The following is a 14,390-nucleotide window of genomic DNA, read 5'->3' as shown; positions in this document are numbered from 1 at the left end:
GCATGACACATCTCCTTCGCATAGAGTTGATCAGGCTGTTGATTGTGGCCTGTGGAATGTTGTCCCACTGCTCTTCAATGGCTGTGCAAAGTTTCTGGATATTAGCGGGAACTGGAACACGCTGTCGTACACGTTGATCTAGAGTATCCCAAACATGCTCAATATGTCTGGTGAGTATGCTGGCCATGGAAAAACGGGGAAATTTTCAGCTTCCAGAAATTGTGTACAGATCCTTGTGACCGTGCATTATCATGCTGAAATATGAAATGATGGCGGCAGATGAATGGCAAGACAATTGGCCTCAGGATCTTGTCATGGTATCTCTGTGCATTCAAATTGCCATCGATAAATGCAATTGTGTTCGTTGTCCGTAGCTTATGCCTGCCCATACCATCAGCCCACCGCCACCATGGGGCATTCTGTTCATAACCATGACATCAGCAAACCGCTGAGGCAGCTTATGGTAGAGAAGTGAGCATTCAATTAGTAACAGCTCAGGTGGACATTCCTGCAGTCAGCATGCCAATTGCATGCTCCCTCAAAACTTGAGACATCTGGGCTCCCCGAGTGGCGCAGCGGTCTAAGGCACTGGATCGAAGTGCTAAAGGTGTTATTACAGACTCGGGTTCATTCCCGGGCTGTGCCACAACCGGCGGGAGTCCCATAGGATGGCGCACATTTGGCCCAGCGTCGTCGGGGTTAGGGGAGGGTTTGGCCGGGGAGGCTTTACTTGGCTCATCGCGCTTTAGCGACTCCATGTGGTGGAACGGGTGCCTGCAGGCTGACAGTTGAACAGTGTTTCCTCTGACACATTGGTGCGGCTGGGTTCCGGGTTAAGCTGGCAGGTGTTAAGGAGCGCAGTTAGGCGGGTCATGTTTCAGAGGACGCATGACTCAATCTTTGCCTCCTGAGTCCGTTGGGGAGTTGCAGCGATGAGACGAGATCGAAATTGGGGAGAAAAGGTGGGGTAAAATAAAAACAAAAAAGAAATGTGGCATTTTGTTGTGTGACAAAACAGCACATTTTAAAATGACCTTTTATTGTCCCCAGTACAAGGTGCACCTGTGTAATGATCATGCTGTTTAATCAGTTTCTTGATATGTCATACTTGTCACGTGGATGGGTTATCTTGGCAGAGGAGAAATACTCACTAACAGGGATGTAAACACATTTGTGCACATCATTTGAGAGAAATTACCTTTTTGTGCATATGGTAAAGTTCTGGTAGCTTCAGCTCATGAAACATGGGACCAACACTTTACATGTTGCATTTATATTTTTGTTCAGTGTATATATGCCTTATATACTTTGCATTCAGAAGGTATTCAGACCCCTCAACTTTTTGTTACATTTCAGCCTCATTTTTTTTTATCCCCTCATCTACACACAACATCCCATAATGACAAAGCGAAAACAGGTTTTTAGAATGTTTGCAAATTCAGACCCTTTGCTATGAGACTCAAAATTGAGCTCGGGTGCATCCTGAGTCCACCTGTGGTAAATTCAATTGATTGGACATTATTTAGAAAGGCACACACCTGTCTATACAAAGGTCCCACAGTTGACAGTGCATGTCAAAGGAAAAATCAAGCCATGAGGTCGAAGGAATTGTCCGTAGAGCTCCGAGACAGGATTGTGTCGAGGAACAGATCTGGGAAAGGGAACCAAAAAATGTCTGCAGCGTTGAAGGTCCCCAAGAACACAGTGGCCTCCATAATTCTTAAATGGAAGAAGTTTGGAACCACCAAGACTCTTCCTAAAGCTGTCCACCCGGCCAAATTGAGCAATCGGGGTGAAGGGCCTTGGTCAGGGAGGTGACCAAGAACCCGATGTTCACTGTGACAGAGCTCCAGAGTTCCTCTGTGGAGGTGGGAGAAACTTCCAGAAGGACAACCATCTCTGCAGCACTCCACCAATCAGGCTTTTATAGTAGAGTGGCCAGACTGAAGCCAATCCTCAGTAAAAGGCACATGACAGCTCACTTCGAGTTTGCCAATAGGCACCTAGAGGACTCTGACCATGAGAAACAAGATTCTCTGGTCTGATGAAACCAAGATTGAACTCTTTGGCCTGAATGCCAAGTGTCACGTCTGGAGGAAACCTGGCACAATCCCTACGGTGAAGCATGGTGGTGGAAGCATCATGCTGTGGGGATGTTTTTCAGCGGCAGGCAGGGACTGGGAGACTAGTCAGCATCGAGGGAAAGATGAACGGAGAGAAGTACAGAGAGATTCTTGATGAAAACCTGCTCCAGAGCGCTCAGGTCCTCAGACTGGGGCGAAGGTTCACCTTCCAACAGGTCAACAACCCTAAGCACACAGCCAAGAGTGGCTTCGGGACAAGTCTCTGAATGTCCTTGAGTAACCCAGCCAGAGCCCAGACTTGAACCCAATTGAACATCGCTGGAGAGACCTGAAAATAGCTGTGCAGCGACACTCCCATCCAACCTTACAGCACTTGGGAGGATCTGTAAAGAAGAATGGAAGAATCTCCCCAAATACAGGTGTGCCAAGCTTGTAGCGTCATATCCAGGAAGACTCAAGGATGTAATCGCTGCCAAAGGTGCTTCGACAAAGTACTGAGTAAAGGGTATGAATACTTATGTAAAATGTCATATTTCAGCTTGTTATTTTTTATAAATTTGCAAAAAAACTATTTTTGCTTTGTCATTATGGGGTATTATGTGTAGATTGATGAGGAAAAAATATATTTAATCCATTTTAGAATAAGGCTGTAAAGTAACAAAATGTGGAAGAAGTCAAGGGGTCTGAATACTTTCCAAATGCATTGTATCACACAATGTCTGGATGTAATATTTACACAGGAATATTCAACACTGAAATATGTTACTCTCCTTACTCTAAATGCATCTGCTGACATTAATGAAAATGTATTTTTGTCTTTAATGCAGGGTGAGATCTAAGTGTCAGAAGCTATCGAGTAGAATAGTTACTTTCTATGTTATAGAGTGTAATGTTTTTTCTGCTGGTGTATCCTGAGGCATCTCCTCTCTGAGAACCTTTTCCCACAGTGCGTACAGGAAAATGGCCTTTCTCCCGTGTGGACCTTCAGGTGCATCTTTAGGTTGCCAGCCTGGGCGAAGCGCATGTGACACTGGTTACAGCTGAAGGGTTTCTCCCCTGTGTGGACCCTCTGGTGCCTCTTTAGGTCACCAGCCTGTGTGAAGCGCATGTGACACTGGACACAGCTGAAGGGTTTCTCCCCTGTGTGGACCCTCTGGTGCCTCTTCAGGTTGCCAGCCTCAGCAAAGTGCATATGACACTGGGTACAGCTGAAGGGTTTCACCCCTATGTGGACCCTCTGGTGGATCTCTACCTTCTGGGGGCAATTGAAGCCTTCGTTACAGAACATGCAGAGGAACCGTTTCTTTTTACTATCGCCTGATTTTGTTCCCCCTCCCAAAACCTTGGCCCTTTGGTCCTTTGAGTTCAAAACCTGATCGAAAAGGTCCCGGCTCTGTGAATCGGAAGGCCCCATCGACGTGGACACTGGGTCGCGATTCCTGAACGTGTGTAAAGGGGAGTGGGTCGCGACATTTGGATTTGTCTCTAAACTTTCCCTGTAATCTAAGAAATCTCTGCCTTGTGAGTGTCCTTCTAAGTGAGTCTCGTCTACATTCCATGTCAGAGGAGCCTCGCACTTCACTTTGACAGTCCTCTCATCGACTATAACCTCCCCTTTCTTATCTAGGCAGCCTTCAGAGTACACACTACTACTGTACCGGTTCCAGTCCCCTCTAGACAGATCAGTCTGTGTCTCTAAACCCAAGGGCATGTTGCCAGGGTCCATCTCTGTAGTGAAAGAACATGACAGATCATTGCCAGTCTCTAACGCGTCACCTGAGTCCCGATGGGAATGAACCATCCTCAGGCTTGGGTTACCGTAAAGTAAATACTCTGAGCCAGGAGCAGAAGGACAGCCCAGTGGTCCCAGTCTCTCTGGGTCTGATCTGTGGTCAGGTCCTGTGCGTAAGAACCTTTGTGTTACAATTAAAGTCTCTGTGTCTTTCTCTGACTTGAGGACGGCATTCAGCGTTCCACTGACCTCCGTGTAGCTGCATAGGGCCCTGGGCTGGGGCGCGGTGGGGAGGTCCTCCGTGGCTAGAGGGGGTGCCACTCCAGCCGCTCCAATCTGGATGTCTCTGCTGTGTCGTCGGTGCTCTCCTTCAGTCCTTTCCTGCTTGACCAAAGACGATCCTCCAGGACCTGCAGCCTCTGCATCTGCAGACTGACACAAGAAGAGAGGAGGTTATTACAGGTACATGAGTTGAATTGGATAACAATGTCATAGGGAAGTCTCACAAGCTCCCCTATGGCAGATAAATCAGGATGTACATGTAAGCAAATGAATAGCTGAGGAGCCTTTCTGAAATAAAACGGGCCACATTTGATGTACTGTCATTTTTTATGTTACACTATGACACTAACCTCTATCACGATAACATGCTGGTTTGAGTTTCCACTCCCCTCATCTATAGCTATGGGTTGGTCATCTCTCCATGTTTTGTGTCCTGCAGGCTTCACAAAGCTCCTGTGGCCTCCAGTGAGATGTCCTTCACCTAAGAGAGTTATTGGGGGGGAAAAAATGTGTGGTTATGTTTTATAAGAATACAATTGCTCAGAGAAATAGATTTTGTTTAACAAGTAATAAATACAATTCTCAAAAAGGGTAGGGGTCCAAATTATTAACACTCCTGTTTTCAATACCTTTCAATACCTCACCTTGTGAGGATAATGTCAGAGGTCCTTTTCTAATGTTTTATGAGTTGGAGAACACATTGGGAAGGATCTAAAGCCCTGTTCACACTGCAGGCCTTAATGCTCAAATCAGTTTAGTTTTCAAATCTGTTTTGGAATACTGACTGTCCAAACAGCAAGTTACAAACGACCAAATTCAGACAGCAGTCATAGTAACGACGGGTGTGTGCGCAGTTGTGTAGGCTGATTGGTGGAGGTGCACATGGTTCCTATCACTCAGAAGTTGTGTAGCAAGCTAAGGTGACAACAATGCCTGCTATGGACGTTTCCCAGTTGCTTTGAATGTTCAAAATCATAGTGTAAGAACACTTAAAGATCCAACTTTCAAAACGAGTATTTTTTGGCTAGTCACAGCAGTCAACTAGCTAGCTAGGAATCTGTTTTGCTTTCTAGCATATTCACTAATTTGTTCGTAAACAATGAACAAGCTAGTTAGCTACCACATGTTATTTTCAAAACTGTCAACAGAGTAGCTAGCAGGCAACAAGATATGCTAAATAAGTCTAAAAACCACTTGAGGGAAAATAAATCAGATTTGACTGTTCAGACAAGTCGCATGGACAGGAATCAGATTTGTATGGCTTGAGATATCGGATTCCATGTGCGTTTTGGCTGTTCAGACTGCAGGAAAAAGAACTGATTCAAATTAGATATGCAAAAAATATATATAATTGCGTCACTTCAAACTGCCAATGTGAACAAGGCTGTAGACCATTCCTCCATACAGAATCCTTCCAGAATCTTGATATCCTTCGTCTGCGCTTATGGCCTGCCTTCTTCAATTCAAACTATGATTTTAATAGGTTTTAAGTCCGGAGAATGAGATGGCCATTGCAATTAACCATTTCTTTGTGGATTTTGATGTGTGCTTGAGGTTATTGTCTTGCTGGAAGATCCATTTGCGGTCAAGTTTTAGTCTCCTGGCAGAGGCAACCATAAATATCCTGATACTGAGTAAAGTTCATTATGCCATTTACCATAACAAGGGAACCAAGACCAGTGGAAGCAAAATAGAGCCATAACATCAGAGATCCACCACCCTATATTACAAGTAGGTATGGGGTTATTTTCTGCTCGTGCATCCTCATTTCAACGCAAAACCCACCATTTTAATGTCATCCAAAAAATGTAAACACCTGGAGTTTGCTAAAAAGCATTGTACATTGGATTGGAAGCGGTGCTTTGGTCAGATGACTAGACCACCAGTGGTGGTGAAAATAATATAAATTCTTCCCCCTCCAAAAAAGTCATACCATATCGCTCAGTATTTGAATAATTTATTTTACACAGTCGTTTTTCTCATCTTTATCAAGGGTTTCAATAATATCGGACTCCTCTGTATCTCCAAGGTAAATGTGCAGTTTTATAGCTAATCTCATGGTATTTGACACATTTAGCTCATTTCAAGCTAATTTCCTGTAATTCTACCCATTTACTATGGTTTATGACCTGTTCATATGCTATCTGGGGGGGGGGGGCTGACCTCCAGGGGACCCACAACCAATGTTCCCTCTAAGCTGCGCACCTCCTCCAGGAATGCTGCTCGGGGAATGTGGCAGCAGTGTGTTGGAGGGAGGTTCCTAGGTGTGAGAAGTGTGCAGAAGGGCATGAGACAAAGGAATGTATAGCATTGGGGAAAGTAGTGGTATGTGTTAATTGTAGGGGTGCCCATGGGACATAGGATCAGAAATGTCCCGTGTGAGAGAGGCAGGTTGAGGTTTCCAGGGTTAGAGTAGTGCAGAAGTTGTCATATGCTGAGGCAGTGAAGAAAGTAGAGGCAGATGGGTCAAGGGGGAGGGATCCTGAGAGGAGTGCTGTGAGTAGTAGATATATAACAATACAGAGGGATAGGCCAACAAGTGATGTTTCAGTAAGATTAGATTTTTAGTATTTATAGCACAGATTATGGTTTTCAACTGTACTGCACGGATGGAACGTAAGTCACAGAAAATTGAGGTTGTGGTGGCAGCTGCAGAGAGGTATTTGGGTGTGCGAGACTTGACATCAGAAGAGTTACAGGGTGTGTTGAGTGGTGGTGTCCCATCCTTTCAGGTTGTTGGCCTGAGGTAGGACTAAATAGTTTTAAATAGTGGTGTTTTTTGTGAGTGTAGTGTTAGAAGGTAGGGTTATTATTTATTTATTCAAGCACTGTATAAGGGAGTTGTACTTCAGTCTAGTAGGTGGCAGAAATGCAACATTGATTGGTTGCCAACAGCCGTTAAAACTCATCGAAGGACTGCTGCTCAGAAGAAATGCCAGGCCTCTGCAGAGACCAAGAGATTTAACTTCACTGAGTTCGCCCCATTAGTTTGCACTATATAAATCAATGTTTTTTCTGTGATCGAATCAACATTATAAAATCAGCCCCTTTTTTTGGAGCACCTTGCCATAAAGCAAAAGTGATAACTAAGTGGCTCGGGGAACAAAACATCAATATTTTGGGTCCATGGCCAGGAAACTCCCCAGGTCCTTAATCCCACTGAGAACTTGTGGTCAATCCTCAAGAGGCGGGTGGACAAACAAAAACCCACAAATTCTGACAAACTCCAAGCATTTATGCAAGAATGGGCTGCCAACAGTCAGGATGTGGCCCAGAAGTTAATTGACAGCATGCCAGGGCGGATTGTAGAGGTCTTGCAGAGGTCTTATTGACTCTTTGCATCAACTTCATGTAATTGTCAATCAAAGCCTTTGACACTTATGAAATGCTTGTAATTACACTTCCGTATTCCAAAGTAACATCTGACAAAAATATCTAAAGACACTGAAGCAGCAAACTTCGTGGAAATTAATATTTGTCATTCTCAAAACTTTTGGCCACGACTGTATATACAGTTGAAGTCGGAAGTTTACATACACTTAGGTTGGAGTCATTAAAACTCGTTTTTCAACCACTTCACAAATGTCTTGCTAACAAACTATAGTTTTGGCAAGTCGGTTAGGACATCTACTTTGTGCATGACACAAGTAAATTTTCCAACAATTGTTTACAGACTGATTATTTCACTGTATCACAATTCCAGCAGTGGGTCAGAAGTTTACATACACTAAGTTGACTGTGCCTTTAAACCGCTTAGAAAATTCCAGAAAATGATGTCATGGTTTTAGAAGCTTCTGATAAGCTAATTGACATCATTTGAGTCAATTGGAGGTGTACCTGTGGATGTATTTCGACGCCTATCTTCAAACTCAGTGCCTCTGCTTGACATCATGGGAAAATCAAAAGAAATCAGCCAAGACCTCAGAAAAAGAATTGTAGACCTCCACAAGTCTAGTTCATCCTTGGGAGCAATTTACAAACGCCTGAAGGGACCACGTCCATCTGTACAAACAATAGTATGCAGGTATATACACCATGGGACCAAGCAGCCGTGATACCGCTCAGGAAGGAGACGCGTTCTGTCTTCTAGAGATGAACGTACCTTGGTGCGAAAAGTGCAAATCAATCCCAGAAAAACAGCAAAGGACCTTGTGAAGATGCTGGAGGAAACGGGTACAAAAGTATCTACATCCACAGTAAAACGAGTCCTATATCGACATAACCTGAAAGGCCACTCAGCAAGGAAGAAGCCACTGCTCCAAAACCGCCATAAAAAAGCCAGACTACGGTTTGTAACTGCACATGGGGACGAACAGCATACTTTTTGGGGAAATATCCTCTGGTCTGATATAAAACTGTTTAGCCATAATGACCATCGTTATGTTTGGAGGAAAAAGGGGGTGGCTTGCAAGCCGAAGAACCATCCCAACCGCGAAGAGCGGGGGTTGGCAGCATCATGTTATGGGGGTGCTTTGCTGCAGGAGGAACTGGTGCACTTCACAAAATAGATGGCATCATGAGGGGAAATTATGTGGATATATTGAAGCAACATCTCAAGACATCAGTCAGGAAGTTAAAGCTTGGTCGCAAATGGGTCTTCCAAATGGAGAATGACCCCAAGCATACTTCCAAAGTTGTGGCAAAATGGCTTAAGGACAACAAAGTCAAGGTACTGGAGTGGCCATCACAAAGCCCTGACCTCAATCCTATAGAAATTTGTGGGCAGAACTGAAAACGCGTGTGCGAGCAAGGAGGTCTACAAACCTGAGTCAGTTACACCAGCTCTGTCAGGAGGAATGGGCCAAAATTCACACAACTTATTGTGGAAGGCTACCCGAAACGTTTGACCCAAGTTAAACAATTTAAAGGCAATGCTACCAAATACTAATTGAGTGCATGTAAACTTCTGACCCACTGGGAATGTGATGAAAGAAATAAAAGCTGAAATAAATAATTCGCTCTACAATTATTCTGACATTTCACATTCTTAAAATAAAGTGGTGATCCTAACTAACCTAAGACAGGGATTTTTTACTAAGATTAAATGTCAGGAATTGTGAAAGTGAGTTTAAATGTATTTGGCTAAGGTGTATGTAAACTGTCGACTTCAACTGTATATGTAGGCTTGCATTGAACACCACATATAGGCTACTGTAGGCTATATCATAAAAATCAAAAGCTATTTCCGGGGCCTCCCGAGTGGCACAGCGGTTTAAGGCATTGCATCGCAGTGCTAGAGAGTTCACTACAGATCCGGGTTTGATCCCAGGCTGTGTCGCAGCCGGCCGCAACCGGGAGACCCATGAGACAGCGCACAATTGGCCTAGCGTTGTCCGGGTTAGGGGTGGGTTTGGCTGGCTGGGATGTCCTTGTCCCATCGCGCGCTAGAGACTCCTTGTGGCCGGGCGCATGCACGCTGACTTCAGGTCGCCAGCTGTACGGTGTTTCCTCCGACATATTGGTGCGGCTGGCTTCCGGGTTAAGCGAGCAGTGTGTCAAGAAGCAGTGCGGCTTGGCGGGTCGTGTTTCGGAGGACACATGGCTCTCGACTTTCGCCTCTCCCGAGGCAGTACGGGAGTTGCAGCGATGGGACAAGACTGTAACTACCAAATGGATATCACGAAATTAGAAAAATATATAAATAATGAAAAAAGCATACCAACAAAATAGAAAAATAGCTCTTCCCATGTGAAAATGTTATGGGATTTCCTCCTTTGTCTGTTGGTAGGCCTACATTATGCTCAAATAGCCACACAAGCCTATTGGCTGCTGTCTAAAACTGTAAGGGTACAGCCTCAATGTTAACTGTAAACGCACGTTGTTAGTTGCACAAAATTCTCAAAAAGTTCAAGTTTCCCCTCACAAGCCCAAAAATTTGCTTAGTGCCCCCAAAACATTGGAGGCGTTAATTAATTAAAATAAAATAAAATTTAACCAGGTTTGCTGTTCACTTCCGCTATATGACATGGGAGTTCCATGCAACCATGGCTCTGTATAATTCTGTACATTTCCTTGAATTTGTTCTGGACCTGGGGACTGTGGTGACATGTCTGGTGGGGTCTGTGTCAGTGCTGTATGTAAGTTGACTATGCAAGCAATTTGGAATTTAACACATTGTTTCTTATTAAAACGAGAAGCGATGCAGTCGGTCTCTCCTCAACTTTTAGTCAAGAGAGACTAGCATGCATAGTATTGAAATTAGCCCTCTGATTACAGTGAAGAGCAAAATGTGCTGCTCTGTTCTTGGCCAGCTGCATGTTCAAATTTGCTTAATGCTGACTCTTTCATACGCTATCTTGGGGAGCCCGACCACCAGGGGCAAACAACCTTAAAAAAAAATGGTTGGGGGCCCCGGGAGGTCGGGGACACATGCGCTGCATGCCCGTTTGGTAATCTGGCCCTGGATGTAAGGTAACTTATAATAAATTCTTGACATACTATTTATTGATTATGTTCCATGCATCACATTATTTTAATTGAGCGTGACAATAGGACATTCAGTCAATCAAAATCTGGTTAGAATATTGTCTTTGTGCAATTAGTATTTCTTATTAAATTGACCTGCCTGGTAAAATAAACGTAACATGGAAAGAAATGCACGGCAGTTAGCTAAGTAATCAGGGGAAGTATGGCACACTATCCAAAAACTGACCAAGACCCAACTCTGAGTAAGACATCTGAACACATGCGCAGAGGGAACGGGACGACAGACCCCGCAGCCTCTGCCTTCTTCAAAATGTAGCTTACCTCTTGTCATTCCTCTGTATCGGTCGAGGATCTTGACACTACTTGGACGACTGGCGAGGACGCGCTCTCGCGTTGTCCTCTCTGCGCGCTCCCGTGTCACCTTCAGTTCAAGTAGCTGTAGTTTCCTCCGCAATGTCCTGTTTTCTTTCTGGCTTTGAGTCATTTCCAAACGAAACACTGCATAATCGTCGTCTACGAGTTTACAGATTTCTGCAACGGCTGCATTTGCTAGCACCTCCATGATGGAGGCTATTTGAGTGTGAAAAACCATAACGTTAGAGTTACAGGTAGCCATTGTTAACGTTAGCCGCTAGCTAGCGTTAACTATATCACCCAAGTCCTGTCTTCAATGCTAATTAAACACTACCCGGGGTACATAAGTGATGCTGTGCAGTTAAATTAATCATATTTTGAGTCCCAAGGTGTTAATAAATGTCTAAATAACAAAAGAAACGCTAACGTGGAAATTGTTCTTGGTCACTGTTCACTTCCGTTTACTACTTCTTCGTGTGGTTTTCCGGCAGACTAGACGCTTTGTTGCGTATTGCTGCCTTTCACAGTTCGGAAAGTGCATTGCACATTTGTACAAAAACAACAACAAAAAGGGGAAATAGGGGGGAGCGGTGGTCGAGTCGAAGCAATTCCACCACCATTTATTCAATATTAGAGCGCCCCCATTATACCTCGATGTATAGAGCTCGCCAGCTGGTAGTCCTAAAAAACGGAACGAGTTACCTCTGGTTTATTCAGCCATTCCTATGGGGAAAGGAGGTTTTGTTCTCTGAGGTAATATCAGTTAATTAACATGATCTTTATGAATTATGAAGCCTTTGTGATTTTTTGTATTACATAAGTGCTTAAAAAATCACAAATAGTGATGTTAGGCAAGGTATAACATTTGATTTAGGTAAGAATGTCTTATTTTACCAGCCACGTTGCGAGCATTACATTTGCGAATAAAAATAGTAAAAAGTACCTGCCACAGTGGCTGGTGACCCAAAAAGTACATTTTAAACTTCTCTGCTGCTACTACCAATTAAATCTTCAGGGATTTCCATTCCATCTGTGCAGTACAATTAAAGGGATACTTCTTCCCCAGAGTCAGATGAACTAGTGGATACCATTTTTATGTCTCTGTGTCCAGTATGAAGGCAATTAAAGTAGTTTTGCAAGCCAATGCTAACTAGCTTTAGCACGATGACTGGAAGTCTCTGTATCTGCTAGCATGCTCTCCACGAATTGTACTCCCACTGGGCCCAAGTCATCTCGGGCATTTTCCTGATAATTGGGGTGAGGTTTGGAAGCATTCACCTCACCTGTCGGCGCAGGTTCTTCCTATTCACTTTCCTCAGGTTCAATTTCTGAGACTTCATCTGTCGATTGCTCAGGGTTTTCAGGAGAGGAACATGTAAGTACACTGAAGACAAAGCATTTTATTTGTTGGCGTCATAGCTCAAGGGTGTGGTTAAATGAAAAAGGCATTGCGCACTGTTCTTTGAATTACGGTACAGCTTATTACGTTACATCAAATCTCCTTTGATGACCACTTTTCAAGCTCAGGGCAGATTTGATTAGAAAGAACAGTATGTTGGCAAGAATACAGTAGAAAATAATATAATTACTTTATTCCATCTAAATGACCTCAGTAAGGTAAATAAGTGGTATGTGGTTAATTACCCTCTTACCCCAAGACACTTCATATGATAACTACTGTATAATAATGTCAGCTAAAGAATGGTTCCCAGAAAACCCCTGTGTACATCGCAAGCCACACTGCTACAATGTCTCCCCATTGTGGACACTCCTGTGTCTGATAAGGTTACTCAGGAAGGAGAAGCTCTTGTAAAGGCGTCAGCATTCTTCAGTTCGGGTGGCGCCTAACCGAACAAGTGTGCTCGCATACTCCCTTAAGACCTTTGCTTGAAAAAAAAACAAAAAACAGCAATAGTACTGTTTGTCCATTTTGAGACGCTGTAGCCAGTATACACTTCCTCAAAATAGTCAGTGTTAATCTAAGATAATCTGTCATTAAATTGGACGCTTTTGCCGAGATCTTAGTCGCACAATTTCACAGCTAACTAAGATGTTTGGTGCTGTATATCTCAATGTAAAAATGTGCACGACAACCAGTCGTCTCTCGTTGAATGACAAAGACTTTAATGAAGAATCTCTACTGTTGACCAGTAACCGACAAAGGGGCGTAGACTTCGGCTTGCCTCATAATATATGCACAAACTCTTCCAAACTGTTTTGGCTGGGAAGCATGCAGACGCCTTAACACAGCTTACAATTGAAGGGCCTCTCCTTGGTGTGAACGGTCTGGTGGTCCTTCACATAGTTTGCCTCAGCGAAGCGCTTTCCACATATGGGGCAGGCATACGGCTTGTCGGCGTCCGTCCTAATGCTCGGCCTCCCATGTTGTGACCCAATAACACCAGAGGTGGTTCAGGTGGTTAGTCTTTGAGCTCCCTCCTTGACTGGATGTTGTTTGGATTGTGTGCTGTGTTATAGGCTATGTACCTCTTCTGGTGAACGTGCAACCAGACCATGTCTGTATTGGTGGGGTAACCATGAGGTAACTGAGGAAGGCTAGACATAGGTCCAGCTTCAGACTTTCTACCAACCCAGTCACCAGGCATTAAACAAGACCCTGTTGGAGACAGGTCCGGGGTCAGGTTTTGTGACCAGCCGCTTCAGAGGTCCAGTCTCCCCCGCCAGCAACACCGGATATCAGCAGGTCCTCATGGATTGCAGACTGTAAACACAAATTGAACAGAAAAGCATACAAAGGTTTATATAAGAAACTCTTTGGTGTACACACAGAAACGACATATTATAAAACGTTAACCACAGTCAAGCCCATTTCTAACACTGATTCAAGTACCTAACAATAGTCATTGGAGTTCATAAAAAATAATGGCAATGTGTTGACTCAAAAATTAAGTATGTTTTGGTTCGACTGAGATAAGGAAAACATTTATTTAAACAAAATGGTCATATGCTCACATAACATGAAGTACAGTACTTTTATTGCACAAATCAATACGTAGAATAACTTCTCACTATGGTAACACTTTACCTTTTCTGTAAACCTGGTACCCTCACTTTTGATCAAAATCACATTTATAACACTGTCATTACATTACACACTACTTAATGTCAAGTAAACATAGGCACTCATTTCCTCATTATAAAACACCAGCACCAAACAACTGGACAAGATTGTCACTTTTCATCAGTGAAGCATTTTTACAGACACCATCACACCAACCATATCATCTACTCTGCCTCATCATACTCATTCTTTCCTCAGTTCACCTCATCCAGTTCCCCACTCAATCCCAAACAACAGAATTAACTACAAACTAACAAGTACTACATTACATATCACTATACATGGGCCGTGTGCATTTTCTGCTGGTGTATCCTGAGGTAGTTCCTCTCTGAGAACCTCTTCCCACTGTCTATACAGGCAAACTTTCTCTCCCTTATGGACCTTCAGGTGCATCTTCAGCTGGTGCTGGTGGGAGAACATCTTCTCACAG

General features: G+C 43.7%; 1 protein-coding gene across 2 annotated transcripts in view; it reads right to left on the bottom strand.

The window, feature by feature from the left end:
• The window catches only part of LOC120052913, a 112,847-nt gene that overhangs the window by 74,565 nt on the left and 23,892 nt on the right, over positions 1 to 14,390 (bottom strand). The window contains exons 2-4 of one of the 2 annotated variants that reach the window (XR_005477419.1): positions 12,162 to 13,600; positions 4,449 to 4,579; positions 4,066 to 4,248 (exon numbers count right to left, since the gene is read on the bottom strand). The exons of the other annotated variant lie outside the window; for it this stretch is intronic. The gene's annotated coding sequence lies outside the window, so the exon portion shown is untranslated. The remainder of the gene's footprint in view (positions 1 to 4,065; positions 4,249 to 4,448; positions 4,580 to 12,161; positions 13,601 to 14,390) is intronic. 2 annotated transcript variants of the gene reach the window in all.

Source organism: Salvelinus namaycush, chromosome 8 (genome assembly GCF_016432855.1).
Source record: "Salvelinus namaycush isolate Seneca chromosome 8, SaNama_1.0, whole genome shotgun sequence".
Taxonomy (NCBI): Eukaryota; Metazoa; Chordata; class Actinopteri; order Salmoniformes; family Salmonidae; genus Salvelinus; species Salvelinus namaycush.
This window is presented reverse-complemented; position numbering and strand designations above follow the sequence as displayed.